General features: G+C 40.6%; 1 protein-coding gene and 1 pseudogene across 5 annotated transcripts in view; both read right to left on the bottom strand.

Annotated features, from left to right (window-relative positions):
* Window positions 1-13,207, bottom strand: part of GLG1 (golgi glycoprotein 1) — a 144,197-nt gene that overhangs the window by 76,703 nt on the left and 54,287 nt on the right. The gene's annotated exons all lie outside the window — the stretch shown is intronic.
* LOC118638751 lies at window positions 7,602-10,948 on the bottom strand (annotated as a pseudogene).

Raw genomic sequence — 13,207 nt, 5'->3', positions numbered from 1 at the left:
ACCATCTTGCTGCACAAACAGTAGTAGACTTGGAGGGGCTTCTCACCATTGTCACCCAGTCCCAGGAGCTGGAGCAGACTACTGACCAGCATACTACTTTAGACATAGCTCAAAGGAGCACCCCAAAAACCCAATACCAAGAATAATGTACCATTACTTCTATAGGAACATGTTGAGTTTTAAAAAGGGTAAAAGATGATAGGCAAAACCCCCACAAATTAGGGCCCATTTATCCCTGGTTTTTAGACAGTCTCTCATAAATGCAGGGCAGTGATTGGGGCTATGCTGAGGTCAAGACTGACCTGTCTTACATCTTTAGAATGAAAATACCTTCAATGCTCTTTAATTCTCATTCTTATTCTCATTCTCTCTCTCTCTCTCTCTTGTTTTGTTAATCCTCATCTGAGGATATTTTTCCATTAATTTTTTAGATAGAGTAGAAGGGAGGGAGGGAGGGGATGGAGGGAGAGACAAGAGAGACAGAGACAGAAACAAAGACATGAGAGAGACATATCAATTGGTTGCCTACCACAGGACCCCCAGTTGGGGTCGGGGATGGAATCTACAACCCAGGTACATGCCCTTGACCAGCAATCGAACCAGAACCCTTCAGTCTGTGGGCCAATGCTCTAACCACTGAGCAAAACTATCCAGGGGGCTCAATGCCCTTTAATTCTAATAAAGTAAAAAAGGTGCGTGTGCGTGCGTATGTGTGTAATACTGGGGATTAGTAAATAGTTCTGCTCTGGTACAGATAGCCTACTTATATGTATAAAATACTGGCAAGACTTTCAGCTCCATGAAGTACTAATTAATCTTCAGGGAGGTTATACCCCTATTCTAAAAATATGAGAACACACAGCAATCTGGCTACTTACTGGACTTAATGACTGAGGAAAAAAAAAAAGACTGAGCAACCCTTGATTCATGGAAGATGATCCATATCCACAAAGATGTTTTACCCCAAAATTTATTCTTAGAAGTCAAATCATATCATACTTTTTTTAGTCCTCACCTGAGGATAGTTTTCCATTGATTTTCAGATAGAGTTAGAGTGAGGGAAGGAGAGAGAAAAACATCGATGTGAGAGAGACACATTGGTTGCCTCCCGCACGACCTTGACCAAGGCCAGGGATGGAACTGAATCTGAGACTCTGGTCCTCGGTCCTACACTCTAACTGCTGAGTCAAACAGGCCAGCGCAAATTACATCTTACTTTTTTAAAAATATGTTTCTATTGATTTTTTAGAGAGAAAGGAAGGGAGAGAGAAAGAGAAACATCGACGTGAGAGAGAAACACTGACTGGCTGCCTCCTGCATGTCCCCTCCTGGAGATCGAGACCTCAGCCCAGGCATGTGCCCTGACTGGGAATCAAACTGGGACCTCTCAGTCCACGGGATGACACTCAATCACTCAATCCTCTGAGCCACACCGGCGGGGCTTACATCTTACTTTTAAGAAAACTCTAAAACTAGTTAAACTGTCCAAATGGAAATACTCAAAATTAATACAATTTATCATTTTCTTTGCCCAGAGCAGGAAATGCCAAATGTCAAATGAAGATATAATATAGTAGTCCACCTTTTTCCATGGAGGTTATGTTTCAAGACCCCCAGTGGATGCCTGAAACCAAGGACAGTACCAAACCCTATACATACTACTTTATTTTCCTATACATACCTATGATAAAGTTTTGTAAATTAGTCACAGGAAGAGATTACCAACAATAAGTTAAAACAATAGTAACCCTGGCTGGGTAGCTCAGTTGGTTAGAGCATTGTCCTGATATGCCAAGGTTGCAGGTTCACTCCTTGTTCAGGGCACATACAAGAATCAACCAATGAATGCATAAATAAGTGGAACAACAAAATCAACGTTTCTCTCTCTCTCTCCCCCCTTCTCTGTCTCTTCCGTCCTCTCTTTCTCCCTCCCGCCCCCTCTCCCACCTCCTCCTCTCTGTCTCTAAAAAAACCCCACAATAAATAAAAAAATAACACAATGATAACAATATAATAAAAGTTATGTGAATGTGGACTCTATTAAATGTTTTATTATACTGTACCCACCTTTTCACTTAAAATAAGCACTTTATGGCTACTGTGGCATATCTGAAATTGCCAGCATCACTTTTCTTGCGCTTTGGGGCCATTATTAAGTAAAATAAGGGCTATTTGAACACAAATCCAGCACTACTGTGATGGTTGATCAGATAACCAAGATGACTAACAGGCAAATAGAATATACACTGTGGATACACTGAACAAAAGAATGATACATTTCTCAGAAAGGCATGCAATTTAAAACTTATAAATTGTTTATTTCTGGAATTTTAATATTTCAGACCATAGGTGTCCCACAGGTAACTGAAATCTTTGAAAAAATAATCATGGATAATGGGGGACTACTGTAATCTAGTTAATAAATAAACTGTTATCATTATATTATGGCAAAGGACACACAATGAATTATGGTTTTACAAATCTTAAAGTTTACAAAAAAACTGGAAATTATAAAAACATGTAATTTTTCTCTACTATAAGAAATACTGTGAAGCCCTGGTTGGGTAACTCAGTTGATTAGAGCGTCCTCCTGATATGCCAAGTTTGTGGGTTTGATCTCTGGTCACAGCACATACAAGAATCTCCAATGAATACATAAATAAGTGGAACAATAAATCAATCTCTCTCTCCCCACTTTCCTCTTTCTAAAATAAATGTTAAAAAAGAAATACTGTGTTGCCCTGGCCGGTTTGGCTCCGTGGTTAGAGCGTCAGCCTGCGGTCCAGAGAGACCCGGGAATGGTTCCTGCTAAGGGCATGTACTTTGGTTGCAGTTTGTCCCTGGCCCTGGTTGGGTCGTGCGGGTGGCAACCACTCCATGTGTCCCTTTCACATGGATGTTTCTCTCTCTCTCTCTCTCCCTCCCACTCTATCTGAACAAAAAAATGGAAAAAAAATGTCCTCGGGTGAGGATAAAAAAAAAAAAAGGGAATACTGTGGACTCTTTCCCCATTTTTCTCCCTATTTTACTATTATAAATTAGAAATAGAGGTATCTATAAAGTGTAGGAGGCAGGTCATCCTCAAAAGAATGTTTAGAGCCTTGCTGGTTTGGCTCAGTGGTTAGAGCGTCGGCCCACGGACCAGAGAGTCCTGGGTTTGGTTCCTGCTAGGGGCATGTACCTTGGTTGCAGTTTGTCCCTGGTCCAGTTGGGGTCATGTGGGTGGCAACCAGTCGATGTGTTTCTCTCTCTCTCTTCCTCCCTCTCTCCCTCACGCTCTTTCTGAAGATGGATGCAAAAATGTCCTCGGGTGAGGATAAAAAAAAAAAAAAAAAAGAAGAAGAATGTTTAGAGAGTTTATTTCTTTTCACATATCAAGCTCAGCCAATCTTTTCATCAATTTCCCATTTGGGACTGCCCAATATTCAAAAAATGTAGAACTGTTTCGTAATGACAAGCCTTTTAAAATCCAGTTATGGCCTTGCAAAGACTATCTGCCTCACTTCCCCACTGTGAATGGATGAATTTCTCCAGGACTAAGTCACTCTCATGAAAGCCTACTATAAGCAGGGAGAGTAAAGTTATCTCCCACCACTCATTTTTTCTCCCTAGAAATTGACATAGAAATGTATCCAGTTTGGTGTTGGTGGGGAGCATTTTTACCTAATTTATGGGGGAAGGAAACAGAGTTAAGCATTCCATCAAATGCTTGGCCAGATTCCCCCTTAGCCTCAAGGGAACCAATCCTGGACAGGTCTATCAACTTGGCTCCAAGCCACAGCAGGCACACAGCTGTATGGGGACAAAAGGCCTGTTTTCCATTACCCAGTTGCCTGGGTAGAGTCAGTTTTGGAGCCCATGTTACAAGAGAGGCATTATTATTGTCTTTAAATGGCTAACATTTATAAAATGTTTTGTAGGAAATTCATCAAAAAGGACAGAAAGCAGGTCTTCAAATAACACTGTCTCATTCAATGTCATGTCCTTATAATGATGAAATGTTGTAGGAACTTAACTCTTGCTTATGTCAATTATGTTCTTTATTTTCACCTCAGCATGCAAGAAGTTTCCAGCACTTACGTGAGACACACCCTCTCTGTAATATGTACTGCATAAAGTCCACAAAATGCAACATTTGAAGACATTTAATATGCACACTTAGGTTGTAAACAGTACTTACTGTACATATGTCTATGTCTACTCTGAGTCATTTGTCTGGTGAGAACTCTTACAACATTATGAATGTGGGAGGCTATCTATGCCATTAACATGAAGAATTCAGAGGCATATATCAAATTCAATTTATGTGATTCCTAACAGATTTTTTTAAAATAAAAATTTAAGATATAACTCACACTGAGATATTTTAGAATATTTTATCTAATTAAATAACTTACTAAAAAACCATAGCCAGATTTTAATTTTTCAACCTATCTAAAAGTTACCAAATACAGATTTTTAAAGAAAATATGGGAGTTTATTTATTATTTATTTTTGTTAATCCTCACCCGAGGATATTTTCCCATTGATTTTTAGAGTGGAAAAAAGGGGGTTGGGGGGCGGAGAGAGAGAGAGAGAGAGAGAGAGAGAGAGAGAGAGAGAGAGAGAAAGGAACATCAATGTGAGAGAGATACATCAGTTGGTTGCCTCCGCAACACCCCCACTGTGGCCAAGGATGGAACCTGTAGCCCAGGTACATGTCCTTGACTAGGAATTGAACCCGAGATCCTTGGGTCTGTGGGCTGATGCTCTAACTAAGCCTAAGAGCAAGTATATAAAGTTTGAAAAGAAAGAGAAGTAAATATATGAATACTTCCTTTATAAAAGGCTTGACTGAACAAATGACTTCAATATCCATGACTTACATCCATGACTTACAAAATAATTTATTCAACTGGTTACTAAAAGTGTCCCTGCTTTCAGAACAAAGAAACAGTGTATAAGGAAGTTGACTTCCCTCATTAGTTCATTTTGGGGCCATTAAAAATGTCTAAGTTTTTCTAGTTTTATTTTGGCCCCTGCCCCCTTGGAGGTGGTAGTACCTCAATTAAAAACAAAAACAATTCCTATAAATGCAAGTTACCTCCTCAAGCTGTTCCCTGTTTCACCAATAGTTTATTTAATATAATTATAATCCTGTCTAAAAATATCAGAAAAACAAAAGCAGGAAAAAATGAACAGAAGATTCTTTTCCCAAAGATGACTAATCACCACTGCCTTAGAATCTAAGATTAAGTACATAGGGCTTACATAATTGCCACCAAAATAGATCAGATATAACAAAAGTGTCTTGCATCTGTGTATTGGCTTAAGGCTACTGTTTCCATTTATGACAAAATTCAAACATATTTTTCATAGTTAGCTTTCTTTTTGCATAATGAAGAAAGTAACTGACCGGGTAAGACTATGCAATTGTTAATTCTAATTCCTATTCTACCAGTTAACTTGCGCAGTGATTTGGGAGAAGCCAATTATGAATCCCATCCTCTGCCATTAGAATGATTTGAATTTGAACTATGGTGAAAAGAGAAAAGCACGTTTTTTTTCAAACCTTTCTCATAAAAGTTAGAGCCATACCTTTAGGAGGCCCTCTGACAATTCTAATAGCATAATTACCAACTCACAACAGTTTACAGCTGTAAACAATATCCACTTTCAAATGAGAGCTCATTTAAATTGTCTGATATCAAAAACTGTATTCTTGTGATATATATAGAAGTTACTTAATCCACGGATGACAGCTTAAACTTGCATTTTCAGAACAGAATAATTAATTCAGAATGAAAAATTCAAAGTCTGAAAGTCAATATTCAATACCAGTTTCTGAATGAGAACTTGACTCACACAGCAAGTCCTTTAGCAGGTCTGTCATTCTAAAAATATCTGCCAATGGACACTTTATTCAATCTGAAACAGGGTGAGAATTTCAAATCTATGTTCTTAATTAATTCTGGGTGCAACCATGATGTCACAGAGCAGGCGATGGCACAAATAATTTGGCTGACATAAATTTGGCTCCAAGTTACATGTATCTTGAAATTCTTCCTGAAAATACTAGAATCCTAATTAAATAAATTATTGGTTGATCACAAGAACTAAACAGTCTCTGGGCAGAATTTTTCTTCTTCCTAAGTTACACTGAGGGAAGTTTCCGGAAGGCAGTAATCACAGGTTGGGCTATCACAATACTAGACACACACACTGGCATTCCATGTACATATGTCATTTGGTTGACAGATATTTTATCTGATCCAAAGGCAAACGGTCAGTCACTGGGGTCACAATGAAATAAACAGCTTCTCCCCAATTTTTCCTTTTTGGTTATTTTTTGGACAATTACATTTTAGCATTAATTCTCTAAAATAGTCCCAAATTAAAACCAAAATTGTGCAATGACTTTAAGCTAACAAGACAAGAAATTACTAAATAAGAATGTCAAAAAGCACTAGTCTCAGAAAATTAAGTCCACTATTTGTACTTGATCATAGCAAAGGGCCGAGAAGCAATCCACTATTTTTTTTTTTTAATAAAAAAGAACTAGGATGGCCTGACCGGTGTGGCTCAGTGGTTGAGCAGTGACCCATGCACCAGGAGGTCACTGGTTTGATTCCCGGTCAGGGCACATGCCCAGGTTGTGGGCCTGATCCCCAGTGGGGGGCATGCAGGAGGCAGCCAATCGATGTTCTCTCCCATCGATGTTTCTATCTCTTGTTCTCCCTTCTTCTCTCTCTAACATCAATAAAGAAAAAAAAAATTAAAAATACAAACACAGAATTAAAAAAAAAAAAAAAGAACTAGGATGGCCTTGGCCAGTGTGGTTAAGTGGCCAGAACTTTAGCCCATCCACCCAAGGGTCACAGGTTTGATTCCAGGTCAAGGGCATGTCTTGGGGCTGCAGGTTAGATCCTTGGGCCCCACTCTGGGCATGTGCAAGAGGCAGCCAATACATGTTTTCCTTTCTCCTCTCCCTTCCTCCCTTCCACTCTCTCTATAAATCAATGAAAATATATCCTCAGGTAAGAAGGATTAACACACAAACATACACAAAAGAACTAGGATGAAGAAGAAAAGGATTATCAAGAATGACATTTCTGGAGTTCCTTTGCCCATCTCTAAAGGAATTCATCACCATTTTTTATTTAAATCCAATTTCTCCAGGAGAAACTGCTCATCATAAATAAATGCCAATAAATGAGATCTGAAGGGGAAAAAAGAGAGAATTCTAAATGAAGTTACAAGCCTAGTTATCTTATGAGGACAACTTTATCTCCCTCTCTCTTTTTTTAAATGAAAATGTTTTTCTTTACTGAGAAGCTTAAGACTTAGGTACATCAAAAAAATCCAGTTTCTGGGGGGAAAGGACAAAACCCATAATAGGAAAAAAAAACTTAACACTGTCTGGGCCATAACAGAACCCAGAGAATCTAGTCTTTTAACTGAAAAATTCTAGGTGCCTCATAATTGACCTCTTCATACAAAAGAACCTATTTAATTTGCAATCTGTTCTTGGTGTTGAGGTCCATAGAACAAGCTAGGAAACTTTCAAACCTTGAGCTGAATCTCATGAAGGATCATTGGCTTCTGAATCGGTTTTTCCTTGTCTAAGAAGTAGCAGTAACAACAGCACCCACATTCTGGGCAACTTCTTTCTTGGTATGATGAACCTGTAGACCTGCCGTAGCTTTACCCACCTTGGAGCGGAGAGACTCAAGGGACTCAAGCATGTGCAGCAGCTTGGTACTGTCAATCTCCAGCAGTATCCCATAATCTTTCCAGCTAGGCTGTAATGCATGATTTTGATTAACAGAAACAAATGTTCTCCCAGCATCTGCCCCTGCACATGAACTGCAGGCTGAGGTGCTTGCCTCAGAGGCTGTATGGCAGGCAGAGTAAGGGCTATGAATACTGATGGTGCACTTGCAATAGCAGCACGAGATGCTGAGTTCTGAATAGCTGTGGGAACACCAACTCTCTGAGTAGTAGTAAGGAAGCCACGAGAGGCCAGAGCATTACTAGTTGGAGCCAGATGGAGAAGAGTTGGACAAGGCCCAGGCTAGCGTATACCACTTGGCACTCCTTGGAAGCTTTGAGGTCTCCTACCTTATTGCCAGTGTGGATTAGGCCTATCTGTGCTAATTGGTTAGGTGTGTAATACGGTCTTCCCTGAGCCTGTGAAACTGGCACAAAGTAGTCATCAGCTGCAGGCTGGAACTGATTTAGGATAGCACTGTAAGGAAGTGCTCTTACATTCCAGCCACCACTGCATATACTGGTTAGTCAGGTATGCGGAGCCTTTCTCTCTCCTTTCCTCTGGGCCAGGGCGACATACAGAGGCTTGGAGCCTTCGATGCATCTGTTCATCTCAGTGACTGCTCAGGTTGCCTCTTTAGGAGATGAAAAGCAGACAGAACCAAACCTTTTGTTTCTCCCATCCTCCAGTATTACCTTAGCACTCAATTCTCATCATCAATGGTGTCATCCAAGTTCTTAATGTAGAGATTCACTGCCTGGTATCAACTAATTCTTATTTCAGCCGTTCACATTTCTGTTCTAACTCAGCCTATCACTCTACTTTTTTCATAGCCTACAAAAATGAATTTCCCTCTTCTGGCCGGTTTGCTTAATGGTTAGAGCTGTCGCGGGCCTAAAGAGTTGCTGGTTCATTTGCAGGTTCAGTCAAGGGCACGTACTCAGTTGCAGGTTCGATCCCTGGTCCCATCATGCGGGAGGCAACCAATCAATGTGTCTCTCTCACATCATTGTTTGTTTCTCTCTCTCTATCCCACACCCCCTTCTCACTCTATCTAAAAAAGGGAAAATATCCTCTCAAGTGAGGATTTAAAAAAAAAAAAAGACTTTCCCACTGATTTCGTTTCCATTAATCTCTTCCATGGCCTTATCGGCATCCCCATGTTTTTAAGTAACTCACAAAACCAAAGCCTTTGGATTTCCTACTGGGATCTGTCATCACCTTGGCACTTAGGGCCTTACCAAACTGGCTGTGCAGCTCTTTCACACTCTTATCATCCACCTCTTCCCCAAAGTTTTTAATGTACACATTAGTGAACTCCTTAGCTTAGGCTCCAAGCTTGGCTTCCTGCTCTTTTGAGACTTGAATATGCCCACAAACACTTTGAGGTCATTCAGGAGCATGACACTCATCTTCTCCATGGCCTTGACTGTGGCCTCTTTGGTCTTAAAGTGGATAAAGCATAACCCCTTACAGCTATTCTCATCACACACCACCCTGCAGGACAGAATGTTTCCAAAAGCAGAAAAAGTCACATAAAGTGCTTTGTTATCTATAGATTTGTTCATGTTCTTGATGAAGACGCTACCCACATCTGATTTTCTCAGAGATCCCTCTGAGACCACATGATGGGGCTTGGCTTTCCCTTAATCACCTCAAAGTTTATGGTATTCAAGAGCTGCTCAGCATGAGCCAGCTGCTGGAAATTAATGTAGATGCAAGCCCTGGAGCTGTGGGTGAGCCTATCTGGATAGACCCGAATGGGCAGTGCAGGCTCTGCATGACCGAACTTTTTTTTTTTTAATCCTCACCTGAGGACACTTTTACATTTATCTTCAGATTAGAGTGGGAGGGAGAGAGGGGGAAGACACAGAGAGAGAAACATTGATGTGAGAGAGACACATGGAGTGGCTGCCACCCACACGACCCCAACTGGGGCGGGGACAAACTGCAACCGAGGTATGTACCCTTAGCAGGAACCGAATCTGGGACTCTCTGGGCCACAGGCCAATGCTCTAAAAGCTGAGCCAAACCAGCCAGGACTGAACTTTTCATATCGCATGGCCTCGGTGACATGGGAGTACAGGTCACCCACATACCCGGCGTTCATCTCACCAGTCCCCAGCACCAGAGGAGCCGTCCAGGAGGACTTCTTACAAGAGACACATGACAAAAGGAGCTCTTCTTGGCACCACAGCTCATAAGTGGCAGGGTGAAGTGAGAGAAGCTGGAGCAGCTCAGGGACAGAGAAGCAGGCAGAGGAGCCGGGGATGGCTTATTCGAGACTGCAGGACTGTGGACAAAAGGCTCAAAAACAGTGTGACTCTCACTGGGAATTTGTAATTTTTAGCTGTCCTAGTCCGAACCTCCAAATTTCCAAAAATTTAATAAATGGGGACTCCTCTCCATATTAAAACAATTCTTGAAGAAGTAATCAAACAGTGCCCATATGATCTCCGGGACACGCGTTTCTCTATAAATCTTGGTCTCGGGATCCTGGTGGTTTAATATTATAGCGGCCAGAAGAAGAGAGAAATAAAATATTTGTCAGTGCAACTCCTTGAGCTCCGGGGGCGGAGCCGCATGAGGAGGGGTTGGGGCTGCCACACAGAAGGGTACAGCTGGAGAGGTGGTGTGTGGATGCCAGCAGTTCAAGCAGGACTGATGGACTAATCCAGCAGGCAAGGGAAGGCCGGAAGAATGCAAAAGTGACTCCCCTATGGGTTCTCCAAGGAGGAGGTGTTTTTTTCTTCCTTCTTTTATTTTTTCAGACTTTAAAGCATTTTTGGGTTTAATTTTTTTTGTTAATGCTCACCTGAGAATATTTTTCATTGATTTTTAGAGAGAGTGGAAGGGAGGGACGGGGGAAGACAGAGAGAAAAACATTGATGTGAGAGAGACACATCGACTGGCTCCCTCCTGTACTACCCTGACCAGGGCCGGGATCTAACCTGCAACCCAAGTGCCTGCCCTTGACTGGGAATCAAACCCGAGATACTCCAGGCAACAGGCCGACACTCTAACTGCTGAACCAAACCAGCCAGGGCTATTTTCAGGTTTTAAAAAATGTATTTTCCTCTTTTTTCCTTCAGGCTGCTGGGCCTGAAAGCAACAGAAATGCAGTGATCCTGAGTGGAGAAAGGTGAGCCACTGCTCCACTTACCAGTCCTCTCCCAAGGCTGTGGTCGAAGGGTACATCTCAACTAGGCCCAACTTTATCTCTTTAAATTTACCTCCCAAATACACCCTTTAAAGAATTTCTAAAAATTAGATATAAGCTGATTACAACATATGTATAAAGATAACTATCTGCCTCATAAATCAATTTCATGTGCAATCTTGGTAAATTCTGCTTCATTTCTTTATTTCTTTTTTCTAATTATTTTTTCTTTATTGATTTTTAGAGAGACAGGAAGAGAGAGGGAGAGAGAAACAGAAACATCGATGAGAGAGAACATCAACTGGCCGCCTCCTGCATGCCCCTCACTGGGGATCAGGCCCACAACCCAAGCATGTGTCCTGACCGGGAATCAAACCGGCGATCTCTTGGTACGTGTACTGACACTCAACCACTGAGCCACACCAGCCAGGCCATTTCTTTCTTATAAGCACCTATTTAGGAAAGTTAGAAGACAGTATCTGGGACAGTGGTGGTGAGGTGCATGGCAGTGGCTGGGGATGGGTATCAGTCAACCTCATATAAGGGGCAGGAAAAAACCTACCTTTTATTAGGTTTATTGGAAAGGAAGAAATGTTGAAAAGGGAGAGGGAGTGAAAAGTGAACAGAGAACAACAAAACTACGAAACAGCAAAAGTTGATTATGTCCCTAAGATAACAAATAGAAAAATAATTCAAAAGAGAAAGGAAATAACAGGAAAGCCATCTCTCAGTTTCTTAGCAGTTGCCTAGAAAAGACATTCTTGCTAGGTTCTACTGCTTCTAATAATTCATTTCCAATTCTATTCCTTGTTCCACTGTGTTCTTCACCAATTCCACTCAGTCTTCATGATCCAAGTACCCTGAAAGTGTTAGTCGACAAAGATTCTGCATAAAAGTTAAAATATTCTCTATTCAACTAAAACTTGCTGCTAAATAAATAAATAAAAAGGAACTGCACTCTTTTGTAAAAGGAAAATAGTGGTGTTTACTTAGTAAACAGGAAACTGCCTTTATCTGTGTCAACCCTCTGCAAACAGACATTCAATTTATATGAGTGGCAATTTTGTTTTGTGAGAAATGAAACTATAAATTATGCTTCTGTTCTAAAGAGAGTGGAAAGCTTTTCTTATAGCATAAGAGAGAGGGGAGGCAAAGTAAAAAAAAATTGTTTTAGCTTTAATTTAAAATAATTATAAGAGAAATACGAATTGCTATGTGTCAACTTTATAGGATTCACTGATTCTTTAAATTATGTGTAACTTTAGTAAAAAAATAAAACTTAAAAACTTAGAACTAAATTATAATAAAATTAAAGCTGATAAAAAGAATTATGGTCATGCTCTCCCTCCTAGGAACATGGCCACATCTTTCTCTTCTTCTCCCACAGGCATGCACCTCCTAAACTCTAGGACCCCACAAGACTTGCAACCAGGAGGGCAATGGGCAGTGGCAGCCTGGGCTAACCCCCTGAACCTGTCCCTAAAGCCCCCTTTTCTCTGACTACTCAGTGAGCCAAAGCAGCTCAACCTGTTTATTTCTTTTCTATAACATTTCTGAAGAGCCAAAGTAGCCCTGTCTAATCTCTCTCCTGTTACTTTTTCTATCCTAGGCCCTTTCTTGTTTCACTGTACCCAGCTTTAATAAACATTCTTTCAAAATCCCTTTAAAAAAAAAAAGAATTATGAAACTTGTTAAAAGTATCTAATCACTAAAATTGTGCTGAGTTTATTCTTGTGAATCTCAAAACCTAAAACTGGTAGTACAATGAACACTTCTATACTTCCTATTAAGGACTGACTTTTGATTTAACCCTCTACAATTCTGGACTCAAACTACATGGTGTATATATACCATTTAAATTCAGGATTTTTATATTTAGTGTATGTGGTATTTAGGAGGTGATTTCAGAATTAGTATTTATTAGATGTGAAAGAAAGGGAAAGAAGAATGAAGGATGATGGACAGTTTTCAGGTTAGGGGACAGAGTAGATGGTGGCACCTTCACTGAGAAGTGAAAACCAGGCCCAGTAGGCTTAGAGCAGCAGCTACTAAACTCGATTCAGAGATGTTGAGATTGAGGGGCCTGTGGACATACCCCACACATGTAGTTGGTAATATGTGCCTGGGGCTCAGGAAAGAAGTTTATTTAGGCTGGTGATAGAGATATGGGAATCACCATATTTAGGTGGGAATAAAAGTACCCAAGCTGAAGGAGAATAGATGCATGACATTTAAGCACTTGAGAGAGGAGGCAACTGAGAAAGAACAATTTGATGGGGAAGCCACAGATAAATGTT

Source organism: Molossus molossus, unplaced genomic scaffold (genome assembly GCF_014108415.1).
Source record: "Molossus molossus isolate mMolMol1 unplaced genomic scaffold, mMolMol1.p scaffold_m16_p_21, whole genome shotgun sequence".
In the NCBI taxonomy this organism is placed as follows: Eukaryota; Metazoa; Chordata; class Mammalia; order Chiroptera; family Molossidae; genus Molossus; species Molossus molossus.
This window is presented reverse-complemented; position numbering and strand designations above follow the sequence as displayed.